The sequence below is a fragment of the Herpailurus yagouaroundi genome, unplaced genomic scaffold (assembly GCF_014898765.1).
Source record: "Herpailurus yagouaroundi ecotype Mexico unplaced genomic scaffold, PumYag 139, whole genome shotgun sequence".
NCBI lineage: Eukaryota > Metazoa > Chordata > Mammalia > Carnivora > Felidae > Herpailurus > Herpailurus yagouaroundi.
The window spans coordinates 19,446,575-19,466,339 of record NW_024412394.1 but is presented as its reverse complement, the minus strand read 5'-3'; the positions used below and the strand labels follow the sequence as shown (position 1 = coordinate 19,466,339).

General features: G+C 40.6%; 1 protein-coding gene across 5 annotated transcripts in view; it reads left to right on the top strand.

The window, feature by feature from the left end:
• The window catches only part of KLHL31 (kelch like family member 31), a 127,043-nt gene extending 110,803 nt beyond the window's left edge, over positions 1–16,240 (top strand). For all 5 annotated transcript variants that reach the window (XR_005789795.1, XR_005789791.1, XR_005789785.1 and 2 more), the window contains one exon: positions 16,149–16,240. The gene's annotated coding sequence lies outside the window, so the exon portion shown is untranslated. The remainder of the gene's footprint in view (positions 1–16,148) is intronic.
• The last annotated feature ends 3,525 nt before the right edge of the window (positions 16,241–19,765 follow it).

Below are 19,765 nucleotides of genomic sequence, written 5' to 3'. Positions count from 1 at the left end.
TGGGTGGTCCTAGGGGGGTGGTGTTTACTCCTTGACCTCAAGGGTAGGAGAAGGAGCCAATGGTGCCAGAGGTACCGAGGTTGGTATAGGAACTAGTTATACAGGCTGCACCCAAGGTGGTGCAGAAACAGGAGAGGCAGTGGGGGGCAGGCAGAAGAGGTGAGGGGCCACCAGAAGGCAGAGAAAGAGGGTTCCTGGTTCTAAACTTCATCAGCTCAGACAGATGAGCAGATGCCATGGCTTTTTTCCACCAAAGTGGAAATATGCAGTCCATGTTGGGCCAGAGAAGACAAAGAATTTCCCTGAAACAAAGGGAGTTTCAGTAGATGTTTGGAAATATTCCTTAAAGTCTCTGTCCTAAGATAGACTAGCCACAATTGGCTCCAATTACAGCCATTAACCTGGGAAATGAATGAGGGAGAAGGCCCAACATCTGTTAGGAGGAGGAACAGTGAGAGAGTCAGTATCCCCTTTGTTAGGGATGGCCTATTTTTTCCCTCAAGCAATTGGTTTCTCTTAGGAGGAGGCCTATTTAGATAATTATCATCCAATATATCAGGAGGGAGTTTACTGGCCTGGTTAGTGACCAAACACATTCTGGAAAAGGCCCTTAGGTCTGGGTCCTGATTTAGAGCCCTGAAGGCCTGGACCTAAGGTCCCTCTGAACATTTGCCCTGTTTTCTGCAGAAGAGATCTAACGAATAGATACTACTGAGGCCATGCAGTGTTATAGAAGACCAATCCTTTTCTAAATTTTGTAACCCAAGTTTTTTCCAGTGGGTTAAGAGGCATTCCAAGGATGAGTCCTTGAGAACTAAAGAGAGAGGGTCCATTACCAAAAATCCCCCTAACTCCCAGATGGCATCACACACAGGGTATGTCAGAGGTTCTGCATATCAAAAGCGACCAGAGATGTCCCTCCAATGAAAATCACTATTGATCACCATCTTGCCATAAAGGCCCTGTAGGAAGGATGCTAGCCTCCCCCTCCCTTCCCCTTCCTCCCCTATTGTATCCTAGGCTACGGATGGGTGCCTGGTAAATGGACTGAAATACTGTGCCATACCGTGTCCAAGCCTTCCTGTGAAGGCCACGCTATTGCCTTGCTGTGAAGGTTGTGCTGTTTTTAACCCATGGAAAACACTAGAAAAGCTTTACAAGGGGAAATTCCCCAATTCTGTAGCTTAAGTAGTTATTAACGGACATTGAGATAAAACAGTAAAGATAGAAGTCCATCATAGTGTAAATGACATTCCAACACATATAGTTTTTATGGCTAACATCTCTAGGAAATGGTCCCTGGTTGGGCTTTAATTCAATCGGGTTCTGGCCACTCCCAGTGGAAGTCTGTTGGCCAGAAGCTGCTAGACCAGGGATGTGGAAGGCATCATATTAGACCAATGAAGAAGAAACCTCACATAGGAGTCTTAAGATTAGCAATTGTCCTGGTTATTTAGGTGGCTGTCCTATGCCCAAGACAGACAACTTTGTGCAAGGACAGGAATAAAAAGAGGGCATCAAGTTTCTGGGTCTTTTTTCCATTCTGGCCATGGTACTAACTTCCAGCCAAAAGGCAGGCTTTCCCCTCCCTGTAGAGTAGCCACAAGCTAGAGGATTGCAGCCCGAGCAATCGACATGAAAGTGTTCCAATAAGACTGGGGCACTTGGGTGGCTCAGTCGGTTAAATGTCTGACTCTTGATTTCAGATCTTGGGTCAAGATCTCACAGTTCATGAGTTCAAGTCTCCACTGGGCTCTGTGCTGATACTGCGGAGCCTGCTTGGGATTCTCTTTCCCTCCCTTGCTCTCTGCCCTTGTCCCATGCACTCTCAAAATAAATAAACATTGACAAAAGAAAAGAAAAGAAAAGAAAAGAAAAGAAAAGAAAAGAAAAGAAAAGAAAAGAAAAGAAAAGAAAAGAAAAGAAAAAGGAAAGAAAATATTGTTCCAATAAGACCATACTCCCTGAAAAGTCCCTGAAATGAAATGAAAGTAAAGGAAGAGAAGAGAAAATACTCACCAAGTTTGTACCGAGGCTCAGAGTCCAGATGAGAAGTCTCAACCCCATGTTAGGATGCCAAATGATGTGGATTGAAGTGTTGGGGTTCAGAACCAACAGCCAAGAAAGAATTCTTGAGACATTTTTGGTGCAAAAAGATGGTTTTGTTAAAGCACAGGGACAGGATCCATCAGCAGAAAGAGTTGCACCGAGGTTGTGATGAGTGACTGATTATATACCCTCAGATTGGGAGGGGATTAGAGACAGCATAAGTCACTAAAGAATTTTAGAAACATGGTTTCCAGGGCCTTGAGGGGGCTAGCTATTGTTAGGAAAAGGTCATTTATAACTGTCTAGTAAAACCTTAGTCAAGAGACTCTTCAGATGTATATCAGGGGGCCATATGCTTGGAGGATGATTGCTGACATATATCTTTGGGGGTAGAGATAAAGGAAGTTTCCAAAGGAATTTTATATGTTAAAGTAGACTTACACGATCTTGAAGGTTGGGATAATGTTAACCTAAGATTCCCTTTTGCCCCTAGCAAAGGGTCATCATCAAGGCAGCTGAGCTTCCAAAGGAATGTCACTCTGCCTGTCCCAAGGACTTGTCAATGCACTGTAGGCAGAAAGGAAATTCAGTTTTTCATTTGCCTTTGTTTCCCACATCAGTACAGCCTTCTAATAGACTGGGAGGGATGACCTACAGTCATCCCTGTAGTCATCTGGATGGAGTCATCTGGATGGAGCCTACAGTCATCTGGATGGAGCCTGAATAGTGATTTCAGGCTTTCATAAGACATGCAGAACAGGAGAGAGGCCAAAGAATGTGCCACTAATGGCCTCACTGCCTACCTCATTGCCTGTCCCCCTTAAAGGGAAACTACTAGGCCTTTTCCATTTGCATTCCAAAGATGTCATGGTTTCAGAACAAGAGTACTTCCACTCTTGGGCTTCCAATGAAGAACCACCCATCCATGTAGGATCCAGTAAAAATTACTTGCTATTTCTGTCATGTGGACAGGGCTGACTTGGGAGTCACCCTATTCACATATTCATTTGATCATTTTGAGGGAAATTTGGGAGATGAGGAACCAACAAGCTTTGCAAAAAAACAGATTCAGTTTCTGTTTCTCAATCTCCCATTATCTAGCATTTGCCATGACGTTTGTGCGACTTTGTTTTAGCCCTGACCTTTTTCACACTCTCTGACATCTTTTACACACGGATCATCTATTCCTCATATACTTACTCATTTAGCGAATGTTTATTGAGTGTCTGTTTCATGTCTGGTGCTATTCTGGGTGCTAGAAATAGATACAACCATGGACAACACAGAAAAAATATCCCTGTCCTCATGGACTTTACATTCTTATAAATATTTTTGATTCTTTGACATTTCAGCTCTCCCATTCTCCTTCCTCCAAGCTTGCCCAACTGCCATTTTCCCCTTTAGAAAATGACTCCTTTCTTTCTCAATCATATGCTCCTTTGGCCAAATTCATCCTCTTCACAGCTCCACTGTCACCTCTAACCAGTCCAACTTCTTTGCTGGGATCCTGGACAACCTCTACAGTTCCCAAGAACTGCTTCCCGGGAAGAAGGGAGCGTGTCATGCTTTTCACCATCCCATATGGTGGTTTCAAATCGAAAACTCTAAACTCATGTTTTATATAATAAACAGGGATACATACATTTGTGTTTGCTCAAATAGTGTCCAGCTTACGCTGCAAGTTTGATAAACAAAACTATTCTCTTGGATTCAACATGTACTAAAAACCTAAAATGAACAAAACATTCTATTTGGTGGACATACAGGCAAAAGGATTGGTTTAGCTTAAAGAAAAGGCAAAGGAGTAGAAAGCAGTAAAGATTCAATAAATAATTTTGCACTGCTTTGAAACAACGCCAAAGTATGACCACAGAACATTGCACTGAAGGTTCTGGAAGTTACCCAGGCAGAAGGTTAACGAGCATAGGTTAACAAGCATAGGTTAAGAAGATGGTTTTGGAGATGATGGAAGGGAACCCAATTTGAGAACTGGTGTGCATAAAACAAGCTATGGGGTTTTTAAAGCCCAGGATGTGAGGGATAAAGGACTAACTGAAGTCAAAACTTGGAAGATATGAGGGGGAGCCTGGGTGGCTCAGTCCGTTGAGCGTCTGAATTCAGCTCAGGTAAATGATATCATAGTTTGTGGGTTCAAGCCCCACATTGGGCTCTGTGCTGACAACTCAGAGCCTGGAGCCTGCTTCTGATTCTATGTCCCCTCTCTCTCCCTCTCTCTCTTTCTCCCAAACATAAATAAACATTAAAAAAAAAAAAAAAAAAACTTAGGAGATATGTTCCTTAGGAGGAACATCCATACCTTTGCCAGAAAAATGTGATTATGATTGAGGATTTTAGAATCGACTTTTGCTTTTTGCTTGATTATTGTTTGTTTGATTGTTTTAAGTAAATTATAAAAGATTATTCTTGATAAGTAAAGTAGAACACCTAAACCATTCCTACATCTAACTAGGATCTAGGGAATATTTTTAAATCGGGAAATCATTATTCTAAAAGAAAAAGGTCATATGAAAGGGCTTATATGTGTTTTTATTTGGATAGTAAAACATTTGATGTAGCTTAACTATGCAGCATATTTTCAAAATTAGAGGTACTTCTTAATATACTAAATTTCTGATATTTCATCTTCGCTCAATCATTTTTTTTTTAATTTTTTTTTCAACGTTTATTTATTTTTGGGACAGAGAGAGACAGAGCATGAACGGGGGAGGGGCAGAGAGAGAGAGGGAGACACAGAATCGGAAACAGGCTCCAGGCTCTGAGCCATCAGCCCAGAGTCTGACGCGGGGCTCGAACTCACGGACCGCGAGATCGTGACCTGGCTGAAGTCGGACGCTTAACCGATTGCGCCACCCAGGCGCCCCTCAATCATTTTATAATTCCCCAAACTACAACTTATCTTGACCATTTTTTTAAAGTTTTTATTTACTTACTTTGAGAAAGAGAGAGAGAGAGAGTGAGCTGGGGAGAGGCAGAGAGAGAGAGGGAGAGAGAGAGTCCCAAGCAGGCTCCACACTGTCAGTGCAGAGCCTGATCCAGGACTGCAACTCACAAACTGTGAGATCATGACCTAAGCCGAAATCTAGAGTCGGACACTTAACTGACTGAGCCACCCAGGTGTCCATCAACCATTTTTGTAAGTTTACAATTGATCATCGCTAACATGTCAGCCTCACAGATTTCGCAAGTCAGTTTATCTACTTATCTTCAAATTCGCCTCTGAGCTCAGGAGAGTACCATGCCCCACCCTCCAAGAACACCTTACCTTTATTATGTAGTACTTTACTATTGTGAAAGCACTTTCACACACATTAAGTGATTTATTTCATCCTCACAACGACCCTGTGAGGAAAGGAAAAGAGACACTCCAATCCCCATTTTACAGGTAATGAAATCGGGGCTCAGAAAAACTAAGCAAATGGTCTCAAGTCACAAGGCTATTAAGTCAAAAAATCCTTACTCTGAATTTTCTGATTTCTGGTCTTCTGCTGTTTTCACTGTCCCACTGTATCTGCTATCTTTCTGTGCACCCAATATCTGTACCTGGGCCAGAGAAGCCTGTCTCTATCAAAGAATAATTATCAGCTGTGCCTTACCCATTCCCTTCAGGCTACTCTCATCTCGCATCATCGCCAGCCAAACTATCCAGACCTTATGCACACATAAAAAGTAGGAAAACAAAACACCATGAGCCAGTGACACAGAGATACTAAAAAATAGTCCAAAGTGTGTTTGTAGATAAATAAGTCAACATGTCTCCTTGCAACATCCCTGAACTTCCTCCCAACCGAGAATGATAGCTCTGGAGAGAACTGGATTTCAAGATCACTGTGCATTGTTTTATGCCTGATGAAAAGATGGGAAGCAATCTCCCTTTCCACACATCCCTTACTGAAGGAATGAAATAAATAGAAGGGACCCACCTGCATGTGTCCCTGCCTCCCTATCCTGTGTTCCCTCTGCCCATAAAAATGTCCAAGGGTATGGGGTGCCTGGGTGGTTCAGTCAATAGACTGAGCATCTGACTCTTGATTTCAGCTCAGGTCGTGATTTCGAGGTTTGTGAGTTCAAGCCCTGTGTCTGGCTCTGTGCTGACAGCACGGAGCCTGCTTGGGATTCTCTCTCTTCCTCTCTCTCTCTGCCCCTCCCCTGCTTGTACTTGCTTGTTCTCTCTCTCTCTCTCTTTCTCTCTCTCTCTCTCAAAATAAATAAATAAACTTAAAAAAATAAAATAAAATAATTTTTTTAAATGTCCAAGGGTATAAACATTTGTAATATTCTTAATACATATCGCAGAATCATGTTGTGCATCATGCTTTGATAGAAAGCTGATTCCTTGTATAAGGCCCATAACCTTTTCAAAAGGCATCTGAAACTTTTTCACTGTAAAACCTAAATATCTGAGAAAAACATGATAATAATGTTACCTATCTCTAGCTTAAGGATAAAATGTCAGGGGTAAAACTTTGAGGTATCTGGGTAAGGCAATTTAGGATGCGTAGGGCCATATATTACCCATTTCAGGTTTCTGTGTAGAAAGCCCCAAAAAGAGTCTCCTTTTATAACAGATTACTTTTTCCTAAAAAAAAAAAAAAAAAGAGAATCTGAGGGGCGCCTGGGTGGCTCAGTCAGTTAAGCATCTGACTCTTGATTTTGGTTCAGGTCATGATCTTATGGTTTGTGGGATGGAGCCTTACATCGGGCTCTGTGCTGACAGTGCAGAACCTGCTTGGGTTTCTCTCTCTCTGCCCCTTCCCTGCTCTCTCTCTCTCTGTCAAAATAAATAAACATTTAAAAAAAAAAAAAGAATTTAAGTTCATTGAAATAGGCTCCTGAATTTCATTATTTCACATACTAGGTACACAAGTTCATCAATTTTATTGCATATAAGATTTTAAATAATGTAAGATTTTATTTGCCTCTTTATCAGCAACATGTGCCCAGTTGTGTACCCATGTGCAGGGCCTTCCTGTAAAAAGAGAGAATTAAATCCTATTCTGGATAAGCTTCTTATGATTATGATGTTAGGTGGTTGACTATGGGCTGGAATGATGGAAGACAGTAATTCACAGATGGTGAGCTCTTCGTGATGGCAAAGGCCCAAAGCATAACAGTGACATTGGATGGGAAGATAGGGTCAAGGAAAAGCTCATGGAAAATGAGGAGACCAAAGACTGAAGATGTCAGAGTGCCAGATGGTCATCCACGTGGATGCAGACGTCTCCTAGGGTGATGGCAGGGCGTAGGGTTGAAGCAAAGGCTGAGAGCCAGGTGCCCAAACTTTAGTGAATGAATAGAGAGACAAGGAGGTTGGTGGACAGCAATGTAAGAGGCAGATGGCATAGCCAGATAGCATTAACCTCAAAGGCACAAGAAATTTATATAAGGGTTGAGGAGTAAATGTCTGGAAGCTGCAGTGAAATGGGAAAAAGACTGCAAACTGGTGTCCAGATTCCAACACCCAGGGAATGTGGGAAAGCTAGCAGCCTGCATTTGAAGGGGCTGCAGGGAAGTACTGTCTTCAGAAACAAGCCAGTCTACAGGTAGGCAAGGAGACCAAGGGAAACAATGGTAGAAAGCCTGAGAGCATAGATGAAATTGTTAGTGAAGAACACTAGAGGAAGCAACAGGAAAATGAGAGAGATGGAGGAGAGGGGAGAAGAGAAAGGGGAGATTGAACCAGAAGAGAGAATTCACAGCTGAACTAGTAAGAGTAAGGGAGAAGGTAAATAATGACTTGGGTTTTGCTGGTGACCAGAACCAATGAGCAGACCAATTTAAATGAAAATACCTTTATAAAACCTTAAGGTTAAAGGCTTGAATGGAAGTAGAACAGCAGCTATATGAGTTCCTCTGGATGCTGGTTGGAGAATGAGTATGTGGCAGTGCTTCTCAATGCTAAGGGTGCCTTAGAATCTCCCGAAGAACTTTTATAAAACATAGATGTCCAGGCCCCACTCTCAACCAATTAAATCAAAATCCCTGAGCGTAGACCTCAACACTGGTAGTTTTTGGCAGTAGTATCCCTTTTCTTGTTGTTTTTTAAGATTTTATTTTTAGGTAATCTCTACACCCAATGAGGGGCTCAAACTCTCAACCCCAAGACCAAGAGTCACCTGCTCTACCGACTGAGCCAGCCACGGCCCCTGGCAACAGTGTTCTTTTAAATATCTCCAGCGACATTACAGCCAGGATTGAGCTAATAGATGGCAGTGGTTCTTGAAGTTGGTCCTGGACTATAGGTGTCACTGTAACCTAGGAACTTGTTAAAAATGCAAGTTCTCAGGCATCACCCTAGACTTACTGAATCAGAATTCTGGGGTGGGGTCCAGCAATCCATGTTTTAACAAGCTGTCTGGGTGATTCTGATGCATGCTGAAGTTTAAGAGGCACTGGTATATGCGATGGGGTGGGGGTGGGGCTCTCCTGCTACACAGAGGCAGTTATAGCTGTGTGTATAAGTATGGTCGGCAGTTATGTTCTCATCAGCATTTTATGAGACTTCTTACTGCCAAGATCTTTTTCTATATAATTCTGGGGCAGTGTGATAGTCCAAAAACAAAAACAAAACAAAAAATTGTTTGTCTGACTTAAGACTGAACATTTTTCATGTTTATCATTAACATAAATTTTTCATGCTGTTATTCAAACTAATTTCTTTTCTTTTCGTCTAAAATAAAAATAGACCATTTTTTACTATTGAGTGAAAGGCCAAACACACTGAAAAGTTGCAAGGAGGTAAAAAATTCTCCATCTAGCCTGCTTTATGAAGAATCATAGTATAAAAATAGTGTCTTAATTGCTAACTTTCAACCCAAGAATATGAACATATACAATGACATCTGTTCATAGTCTCAATTTTTATGGGAAAAAAAAAGAAAGGGAACAACTCTCAAAAAAAAAAATTGAGGGAAAGAAAACTAAGAAGAGGAAATTCCTCAAATTAAACAAGTTTAAATATTGGCAGTGGGTGCAGTAAAACACACATAGAAATGTGGTATACGTTTCCTGAAAATGTTAGTTGTTAAACGGTAGGGATCATGTTTCAGTATTTCCTTAAATAAAACTTAGCATATCCAGGGTGGTCCATAAGTTTTAAATAATAACAATTTGCTCTCCAATCTGGTCTCACTTAGCTTCCTTTTTCACTGTAACATCTTGAATTTCTCCCAGGGCTTAGTTTGCAATTCACTCAAATAAATAAATAAATAAATAAATAAATAAATAAATAAATAAAATAAAACAGCAGCTTCTTCAAGTTTGGGCTCAACTAACAAATCATTTACACAGAAAAAAATGTCTTTTCATTTCAACGTACAAACTATCAATTCAAACCTCATTACTGCTTACCTATACTAGTAATTGTTTGCTTCCTCCTTTTATTTCACTTTGCTACCAGATTAATTTTCTTTTTTGTTTAAGTTTATTTATTTATTTTGAGAGAGAGAGAGTATGTGTGGGGGGGGGGAGGGGCAGAGAGAAGGAGAGAGAATCCCAAGTAGGCTCCTCACTGCCAGTGGGCTCAACCCCCCGAACTGTGAGATCATGACCTGAGCCGAAACCAAGAGCTGGATACTTAACCGATTGAGCCACCGGCATCCCAAGATTAATTTCCTTATAGCAAAATTCAAAATCTCTCAGTAACCTATCCCCCAGTGACAACCCATGAAATACAGACAAGATGTTTACCAGGCGCAGGCCACAGGGAATTAGCTCTGGGGAAACGACAGAAGAGACAGGAATGTATTGATCTTAAAAACTAAGAAATCCCTGGGGAGACTAAAGTCCATCATAAACCTTGGGTGAAGACGCACGCAGAGGTGGAGTATCAGGTAAAGAGAGCCCGGCCACATTCTGCTCTGCCTTTCTCTGATCCTTTGGATCCCTGCCTATCTCAGGACCACCTTGAGTCAGAAGGCAGCAACAATAGCCCTCGTAAGGGTAAGGGGTGCGGGAGAGGCTCACTCACTCCTCACACATCCTCAGCAAGCCTGCCTAAGGGATAGTAGATCACATGTGAGATCATGGTCTTCTCCCTTTTAATACTTTAGAGGAGGATTCTGGCCAGAGGAATGCTTGTTGAAGAACAGATGAGTGGTTAATCACAGTTCTGGTGTCCAGGGCTTTGTGCCTTGGGGCTCATCTTCTAACCACTCAAAATCACAAAAGAGCCATAAACTAAGGCCTGAGCCTTGGTAATACAGCTTACAGCCTGAAATACCTGAGGTTAGAACCACTACAGAGCGAAAACCACAAACTGAACAACATATATCGTATCAAGCAGAAAAACTGGAACAAGCAGAGTAAGAATGTAAAATAAGCACAACCAAAGTTAAGAAAAAGATATTGGTAATAAAGGGGCACCTAGGTGTCTCAGTCTGTTAAGCATCCAACTTCGGCTTATGTCCTGATCTTGTAGTTCATAGGTTTGAGCCCCGCATCAGGTTCTGCACTGACAGCCCAGAGCCTGGAGGCTGCTTCAGATTCTCTGTCTCCCTCTCTCTGCCTCTGCCTGCTTGCATTCTCTCTCAAAATAAATAAATAAACATTAAAAAAAAGATATTGGTAATATGAAGCAAGAAAAAGTCACAAAGAGATCCAAATGAAAAGTATATATATATATGTATATATATATACATATGTGTATATATATATATATGTATATATATATATACACATATATCTTGAAAGAATATATATATCTTGAAAGAAAGAATAGTAGATGGAATAAATAGCAAGCTGAACATAGCCACAGAATAAATTATAAAATTGCAAGAGCAGACTGAGGTAATCTCCCAGAAGGCAGAGAAAAAATGGGATAAGAGATAATTATAGAAATAAATATAGAGATAAAAGTAGACAAGCTGACATATGGAAAATAGGAATCCAAAAGGAGAAAAAAATAAAGGGAGGGAAAAATGTTAAAGGAAATAATAAAAATAAATATCCCTGAATTAAAGGGAGATGAAAGAACTCAAAGGCAAAGAACTGAGTGCCCAATAAGAAAAAGTAAGAACTCAGATACGGTCTTGGAAAATTTAAGCTCATGAAAGAGAAAGAGATAATTCTGAGAACTTCCAGACAAAAAGAGCATATCTCCTACAAAGTTACAAAAATCAGACGGGCATCAGATTTTTTAACAGCAACACTGGATCCAAATATTTAAGTGTTTTCCAGATATCACTCTGTTACTGATTTCAAATTTAATTCCACTGTGGCCTGAAACCGCACTTTGTATGACTTGAATCCTTTTAAATTTATGGAGACTTGTCTTATGGCTCCAAATATGGTCTATCTTGAGCAGACACTTCACCTAAGAATATATATGGATGGCAAATAAGCACATGAAAAAGACACTCAACACAATTAGTCGTTAGGGAAATGCAAATTAAAACCATAATGAAATACCTCCAAACACTAACCATACCAAGTGTTGCCAAGAATTTGGAGGAACTAGAACTCCCCTATGCTTCTGGTTGGGTTGTGAAGTGGTTCAACAACTTTGAGAACTAGCTTGGCTGTTTCTTAAGAAGTTAAACATAAACCTACCATCTAACCAGCCATTCCACTCCAACATGTTGTCCAAGGAAAAAGAAAGTTTACGTTCATTCAAAGACTTGTACCTGAGGAGGGCCTGGGTGGCTCAGTCGGTGAAGCATTGAACTCTTGACTCTGGTTCAGGTCATGATCTTGTGGTTTGTGAGTTCCAGCCCCACATCAGGCTCTGCTGTGACAGCCAAGAGCCTGCTTGGGATTCTCTGCCTCCTCTTTCTCTGCCCCTTCCTCACTGATGTGCACGCACACCCATGCCCGCTCTCACTCTCTCTAAAAAACAAATAAACTTAAAAAACATTGCTCTTTATAAATAACAACAACAACAACAACAAAGACTTGTACTTGAATGTTCCTAGCAAATTCACTGGCAATAGCCCAAACTGGAAACAATCTAAATGTCCATTAACAGGTAAATGGATAAGTAAATTGCGGCACATTCATATAATGGAATACTAGTCAGCAATACGAAGGAATGAACTATTGATACATACAATAACATGAACAAGCTACAAACTAATAATGATAAACAAGACAAAATAAAAGAGTACATACTGTTTGACCCATTTATATAAAATTCTAGAAAGTGTAACTTATCTGTAGTGATAAGAAGCAGATCAGTGGTTGCCTAGAGATGGGGTAGAAAGGCAGGGAAGGGTGTGAGAGCATGATTACAAAAGAGCAAAAGAAAACTTTTGGAGGTGATAAATATGTTCATTATCTTCATTATGGTGGTGGTTTCACAACTGTATCATATACTAAAACTTATCAAAATGTACACTTTAAATATGTATAGTTTGTCGTATGCCAGTGATACAGTGAGAAAGTTGTTAACTGAAAAAGTTGTCAAAAAAATTTTTTTTGTCTGAAATAGATGAAATGCAGGTCCCCATTTTTTATTCAAAAAATAAACAGAAAAATTTAAAAATACAAATATATATATGTACACACATATATATAGTTTGTTTAATAATGTAGAACTCAAACTCTAGATACTAACAACACAGTGGTGGAGAGAAGCCAGAGGGATAGGAAATGATGTGTATCAGTTGGAGTCCAGGCAAGAGGCAGAAACACACAGCTATTGTTGACAGAGAGGATTTAACATAATTAAGGAATAGCTAGCCAGGTTTTAAAGAACTGAAAAATTTAAAAGGGAAACATTACCAGCACACCAGCCCTCCTCTCTTCCAGTAGAAGCAGTCTGTTCCAGTGGCAACAGTTGATTCCAGTTTGCCATGTTCTGACATTCATGCAGCAGAAGAACTGTGGTAAGTTGGGTATTAAAATTGAATGGTATTTCATTTTGTATATAATCCAGATGGGTGAAGTCAAGACTTGCTTTTTGACACCAGTATGTACCTCACACTATATTTTGCCAGTTCTAAGATGCCATTGGTTGTAAGTTGCGCCATCGATTTAAATAAGTTTTCTTTTTTTCTTGGAAAAATACTTTTTTAACCCTACCTATAACATCGATCATATACAGTGTGTAATAGGTCAACTTATAAGATATCAGAAAGCTTATTGTATATAAGTTCGGCTTAAACACACCTTTCATGAATAATTGAGACAAAAGCCTATGTAGTTCCCTATTACGGTTATCGGAAATTACTAACCGCCCTATCTCACTTCTGTGACCTTGCCTGCTTACTAAACAGATAACTTAGGATGCAAAACGCTCCCCCACCCCCTCTACCAAGATCTGGGCTAGGCAAGACCAACATGTAAAACGTCACGTACTCACTGCCCTACAGCATCTCAGGTGTCTAACTATGATTGGTCATTTTATTTATTTTTTTAAAAAATTTTTTTTCAACATTTATTTAATTTGGGGACAGAGAGAGACAGAGCATGAACGGGGGAGGGGCAGAGAGAGAGGGAGACACAGAATCGGAAACAGGCTCCAGGCTCTGAGCCATCAGCCCAGAGCCCGACGCGGGGCTCGAACTCACGGAGCGCGAGATCGTGACCTGAGCTGAAGTCGGACGCTTAACCGACTGTGCCACCCAGGCGCCCCAAAACAGACCTATTAAATGGAGAGAATAGAATTTCTGTTACGTGTATAGAAAGGAGTAAACTTTGATTACTTGGGGGATATGAGGAAAAAAGAAATCCCTTCACAACACAATAGTTATTTTATCTGTAAAAATGGTGATTATCATGGTTTACTCCAGGAGATACAAAGACAATAATCGTTTCTGAAAATGTATAATTACGTCATAGTAGAAATACTTGCCGCCAGCTGCAATTTACTTTTAAATTTTTTTTTCAACGTTTTTATTTATTTTTGGGACAGAGAGAGACAGAGCATGAACGGGGGAGGGGCAGAGAGAGAGGGAGACACAGAATCGGAAGCAGGCTCCAGGCTCCGAGCCATCAGCCCAGAGCCCGACGCGGGGCTCGAACTCCCGGACCGCGAGATCGTGACCTGGCTGAAGTCGGACGCTTAACCGACTGCGCCACCCAGGCGCCCCTGCAATTTACTTTTAAAAGTTGTAGACTGTACCTGGATGGCTCAGTTGGTTAAGTGTCCGACTTCAGCCTAGGTCATGACCTTGCTGATCCGGAGTTCCGGAGTTGAAGCCTCGAATCAGGCTCTGTGCTGACAGCTCAGAGCTTGGAGCCTACTTCAGGTTCTGTGTCTCCCTCTTTCTCTCTCTGCCCCACCCGCACTTGTGCTCTCTCTCAAAAATAAATAAACATTTAAAATAAATAAATAAAAATTAATAAATAAAAGCTGTAGGAAAAGTTTGTGTGTGTAATAAAAGTAAAAGTATTCCCTACTATTACCTGTAACTTTCATCAGAGGTTAATAATTTTATTACTCTGAAATCCTCAACAACACAAGTATTTCAGTATTCAGTTGATAAACATGTTGTTTTAAATGTCACTTTCCCAGAGAGGCCTTTCCTGAAACAGCCACCCCCTGACCCATCTAAACTATGTCCTCCTCCCCTTATCCTCTGTCATGACACTCTTTTACTGTCATAAAGCATAATAATTTTAAATTATGCATTAATTCATATGGCTCTTTATTTAACACCAGTCTCTTCCTACCCAGCATGGCTGTAAACTGTGAAGGAACTACCATGCCTTTTGCTCACCTTTTTGTTCAAGCACCTAGCACCATACCTGGCACCTAGTAGGCACTTAATAAATATTCATTAGATCTATTCATATTTCCTCAGTACCCTTACTTTACTACTCTGCCTGCCTCTTTTTAGTGAACCCCCACCCTTCCCAGCTCCTCTGTTAATCCCCACAAAGTAGTCCCTGACTACCAGAACTAGACCATCACTGAGAAGCAGGAAACTGATGCAGAAACTGAAGCAACCAGATGGATGCCATCACCACAAGAAATGAGGAGGAAATGCCCACACTCTCCAGAAATGCTACAGAAAATGGGGAAGGGCTGGGGAAAGAAAGGTCCCTGACCTCAGTGTCCTCAGAACTAACAGCTGACTTTGCAGGAGGTCCCTGGGCCTGGGACCTCTGTTCTCCTACGGAATTGGGGAAGAGCAGGTGGCAGAGGGATGCCTAGAGAACTGAAAGGGAGAAGGAAGGTGGTGAACACCTGGATTTGAATTTAGATTCTGCCATTTACTAGCTATGTCACTTTACAAGTAGGCTTAAATTCCTCAAATTTTTCAACTGGAGGTACTGTCGCCCACCTCATATTGTTACAATTAAATGTTACAAACAAGGACACTTAAGAGTGTGCACATAGTGACCGACCCACACTATGGCCTCCGTCAATGGAATGCAGCTTCCATAATTATCTGATCCTGGCCTTGAGTTGGATGAATCAGCTGCCTTGATCTTTTCCTGTTTTGTAGAATGAATCATCGACCAAATTTCTTCCCAAACAATAAGGTATCATATCTTAAATATGTAAAGCTATAGTGTGTTTTTTTTTTAAATTTTATTTTACCATAGGCCATTGAAGAGACATTGTTCTGCTCCTACCATACCCTCATACACTCAGCTTGAGTATTGGACGCTCGGCACGCTTTTCTCCCAAGATAAGAGATGTCCATCTTACTGTCTGTGCTTTGGGGCCTGAGTCCATCTGGAAGGCCACTTGCAAAACCTCCAACACAGTTTTAGATGGTGAATGGGCCTTTGCCTCTTATTAATAGTACCTATAGAGAATATTCTTCTATAGAGAATTTTTTCAAAGCACTTTCATATATGTTATGTTGTTTACCCTCACAATGATGATGAACCAAGGCTGGAATTATGATCATTTCCACCAGTTTCTTCTCTTACTTTTTTTTTTTTTAATGTTTATTTATTTATTTTTTTTTGAGAGAGAGACAGAGAGCATGAGCAGGAGAGAGGCAGAGAGAAAGAGGAGACAGAGAAAATCCCAAGCAGGCTCCACGCTCAGCGCAGAGCCCGGCACAGGGCTCATCCCGTGACTGTGAGATCATGACCTGAGCAGAAATCAAGAGTCGGAGGCTTAACTGAATGAGCCACCCAGGCACCCCCTCTTACTTTTTTTTCTTAATCTTTCTTTCTTCCAGAACCCAGGTGAAGAAATTAATTTATCTGCCCAAAGTAATATCACTATCACATGAATATTTGAAGGAATGAGTGAGTGAATCATAATGAGCTGGTACGCCAGGAATCTAAGACACTAACCCATGCTGCTCCTGTTTTCTTTCCTTTCCTTCTTATTATCGTTTTCTTCTTTCTTTCATTTTTCCCTCTGTTCTTTCTTCCTCTCTCCCATTTTCTGGTAACTTCTCATAATCTGCATCAGTTTCTGTGTCCTTCCCCTGGGACTCGGGAATGCAATAGTAATGACATTAGTGAACTACAAGCCTCAGAGAAAATGAAACATAATAGCCATTGTTTTTTATTATTTCTGCAGTGTCCTAAGTACGATTAAAAGAAAGCCAGCTTTCATCAATCATGTAACAACACATTAGCTGAACTGAGCTGGTAACAGACTTTAAATGTTCAAGTAAATATTTGCTGGCTTATGTTGGCATGTTTTTGCCTTTTAAACAAACTACCATATAATCATCTGAATATAAAACAGTCAAAACTGTATAAACTAGCCATAACTTGAAAACTAAAACCTGGAAACCTCAAGTCATGTTATTTTAGTTAAAAAGCGATGACCCTGAATGTCCTTTTTTACATCTAGAATTTTTTTTAAAGATTTTATTTTTTTTTTAAGTAATCTCTACATCCAACATGGGGCTCAAGTTTACAACCCTGAGATCAAGAGTCAGGTGCTCTACTGACCGAGCCAGCCATGTGCCCCCCCCCCATCTAGAAAAATTTTGAATAGATAAAAGAGAGAAAACTCTTATTGAGGATGCCATCTTCAAGCAGAATTTATATTGTTTTCTTACAAGGAAAAAAATAGGATTCATAAGCCACTTTGGGTGTAATATACTGAGTATGGATTAGATTATTTATATCTTACAAATCTGACATCAAATGTACCAAATTTCTGAAAAATGTGATTATTTGCACTTTTCCTCTTTAGCTTTAAATACTAAAGCATTCCACCATCTGCACTAGGAACTTTTTATCAATATGGTCTGCCTGCAGAATAGTATCGTGTAATGTTAGCAAAGGCATGCTATCAATTATCATTTTCATCCCTAAGTAACGTTTGAAAAAATAAAACCCTAATCATGTAACAAGTCCAGTCAATTTAATTAACGTCAAATCAAATATTCCTTGACATTTTGACACAATTTTGACTTACTGAATAAATCCCGTTATAAATCTCTCATAAACCCTTCAGATTTTACATACTGTTTTAAATATTATGCTTCTAAGGTCTGTAGATTCATAACAGAAACCAGAGACTATCAAAGGTTAACTAAAGCATCTATCTTTCGATAGCATTCCTCACTGATTACCTCATTTTGAAATCATCTAAGAAGTAAGCTGTATGCCCTACCTGAAGATAAAGGGGGAAGAATTCTTCAACTGAGAGATTTTATCCCCAGCCTGAGCAAAGGGAAATTCTCCAGGGCTGGTGTCTTTTTCAGGGTACAAATTACAGCACTCATAGCTAAATCATTAGCAGAACTAACCAGTCTGACACACATAAATCATCACAAAAACAATAGGTGCTCTTTATTATTTTCTTCATAATGACACCTAAAATTACTGAGTTTATATTCTTGTTTATTGTCCATCTTCTCACTCTAGCAAGAAAGCTCCATGAAAGCAGAAATGTTGCTCTTCCCTTTCACCCAGTATCTTCGGCACCAAGAACAGGACCCGTGCAGAGTGGGTACGTAGTACATATTTGTTAAATAAACACAAATTTAGTTCAACTGGCAGAGAATTGCCTTAGTTGTATAATCACAGAACTTTATATATTGTCCAAACTTCCAAAAGTTCTTTGTAGCCCAGATCAACACTGGTACTAATTTCACAGCTACTTTATGGACATATTTCATCTGTGTTCTTAAGTATTAGAAGACATCCGTGAAAAACTGTCTTAGTTTTTGAAAACTAGAAGATAGTGCCTAACTCTAACTTCAATAATAATACTATCTTCAAGGACACGTTCTCACATTCAAGGTTTTAGCTGTTGTTATGACCATTGCAATCTAATTACAACTTAGAAAACCTAGTGAATTTCCCCATCACACATTCCCTCAACTGTAGGACTGTGCCCCTGACCTTGCTGAGGGCAAGGTGAACCCTGATTAGTTCCCTGTATGTGGAAACGATTCAGTATAGGTATAAGAGATATGTTCATTCGTTCACCCCTCAACTCCCCATTTCTTCTGCCAAAGCACATCGCAGGCCATAAAGGCCTATTCAAAATTTAAGTATTACTGTTGATACATATGATTGAGTTTTGTTTTCAGCAGTGAGAGGGAAAGTGGAATGAATTTGGACTCTGAAGGCAAAGAGACCCGGAATCAAATCCAAGTTCTGCTGTTTACTTGCTATTTACAAGTCTCTGGCTAGCCTTTGTGTGTGCTTCCTAATCTGTGAGCCTCCGCTTCCTCCTCTGTAAAATGGGCTAACACCTCATAGAAATCTTTCCTAACCTTTTTCACAACATTACACACCTTGAAACTGAGAATGTTTTTACTGTAAAGGATGTTGCTGTTCACAGTGAGATGTGACCAGACCAGAAGGCTCTGGCCACCCAAATCAGGTCCTGCTTTGCCATTGCAAGGGCTGAAGGGAATGTCATTTTGGTATCCCATTGCTAGTTAGGGCACATTAGTATTCCAAGCCATGCTTTTTGGGAAGCTCTGCCTTGTTTTGCAGGGGGGTGTGGGTGGGGGGATAAATGTGAATCTTCCTGATCACTAGTTCCCCTTCCTCCCCTAGATCAAAGACAAGCAAAACAACGTGTTTATCTGGTGCCCATCTCCCTGGCTGAACACTCCTCTGAAGGTGACCGTTGGACTGTGCCAGAGCAGAGCTGTCCACACCAAGTGATGCTTCATAGCAACTCTGTCTTTGGTGAACTTACTGGCATCCCCTTATATATAAGCTGTGGCCTGATAACCTTAAGCATAGCTCCATAAAGTTCCTACCCAAGGCCACGGAGTCGACTGCTGACGAGCAAGCTGTTCTCTACTTTGTACAGGTGTCTATTTGGGGAGGGAGAAGGTAGAAGAGCCAGTGAAGGTTTGCTTAAACTATTCTTACAGCGAAAACACTGGCTGTCATCACAAAATATTAAAAATTAAAGTGCCAGAGACGGTTTTTAGTGGCCCTGGCTTTTACAGGTGCTGAGCTTTTGAGTAATAGGGGAGTGTCTTTCCAGGAAACTGCAACCTTTTACCATTGCAACAGCGGAAAACATCTGTGGCAGGAAGATATTTTCTGAGCTTACTGCTACTTGAACGTAGTGATGTTGTGCCTCCTAAAATTCCTACCTTGCCTTAATTGATGAAAAAGAAGTACCATTCAGTGAGCTTCCCCCTCCCCCCTATATGTGTCAGATATTCCGCATGTTATTTTCAGTCTTTACAAGCACTCATCAAAGTATCGCTTTCCCCCATTATACAAATGATGAAACTCAAGCACAGGAGTTTGCCCAAGGTCACAGAGCTAGAGGGGCCAGAGCTGGGATTCCAAATCAGTTCTAACACCCAAGCCAAGACTTTTCTGGTATGCCATATTCTCTGTCCAGTAGTAA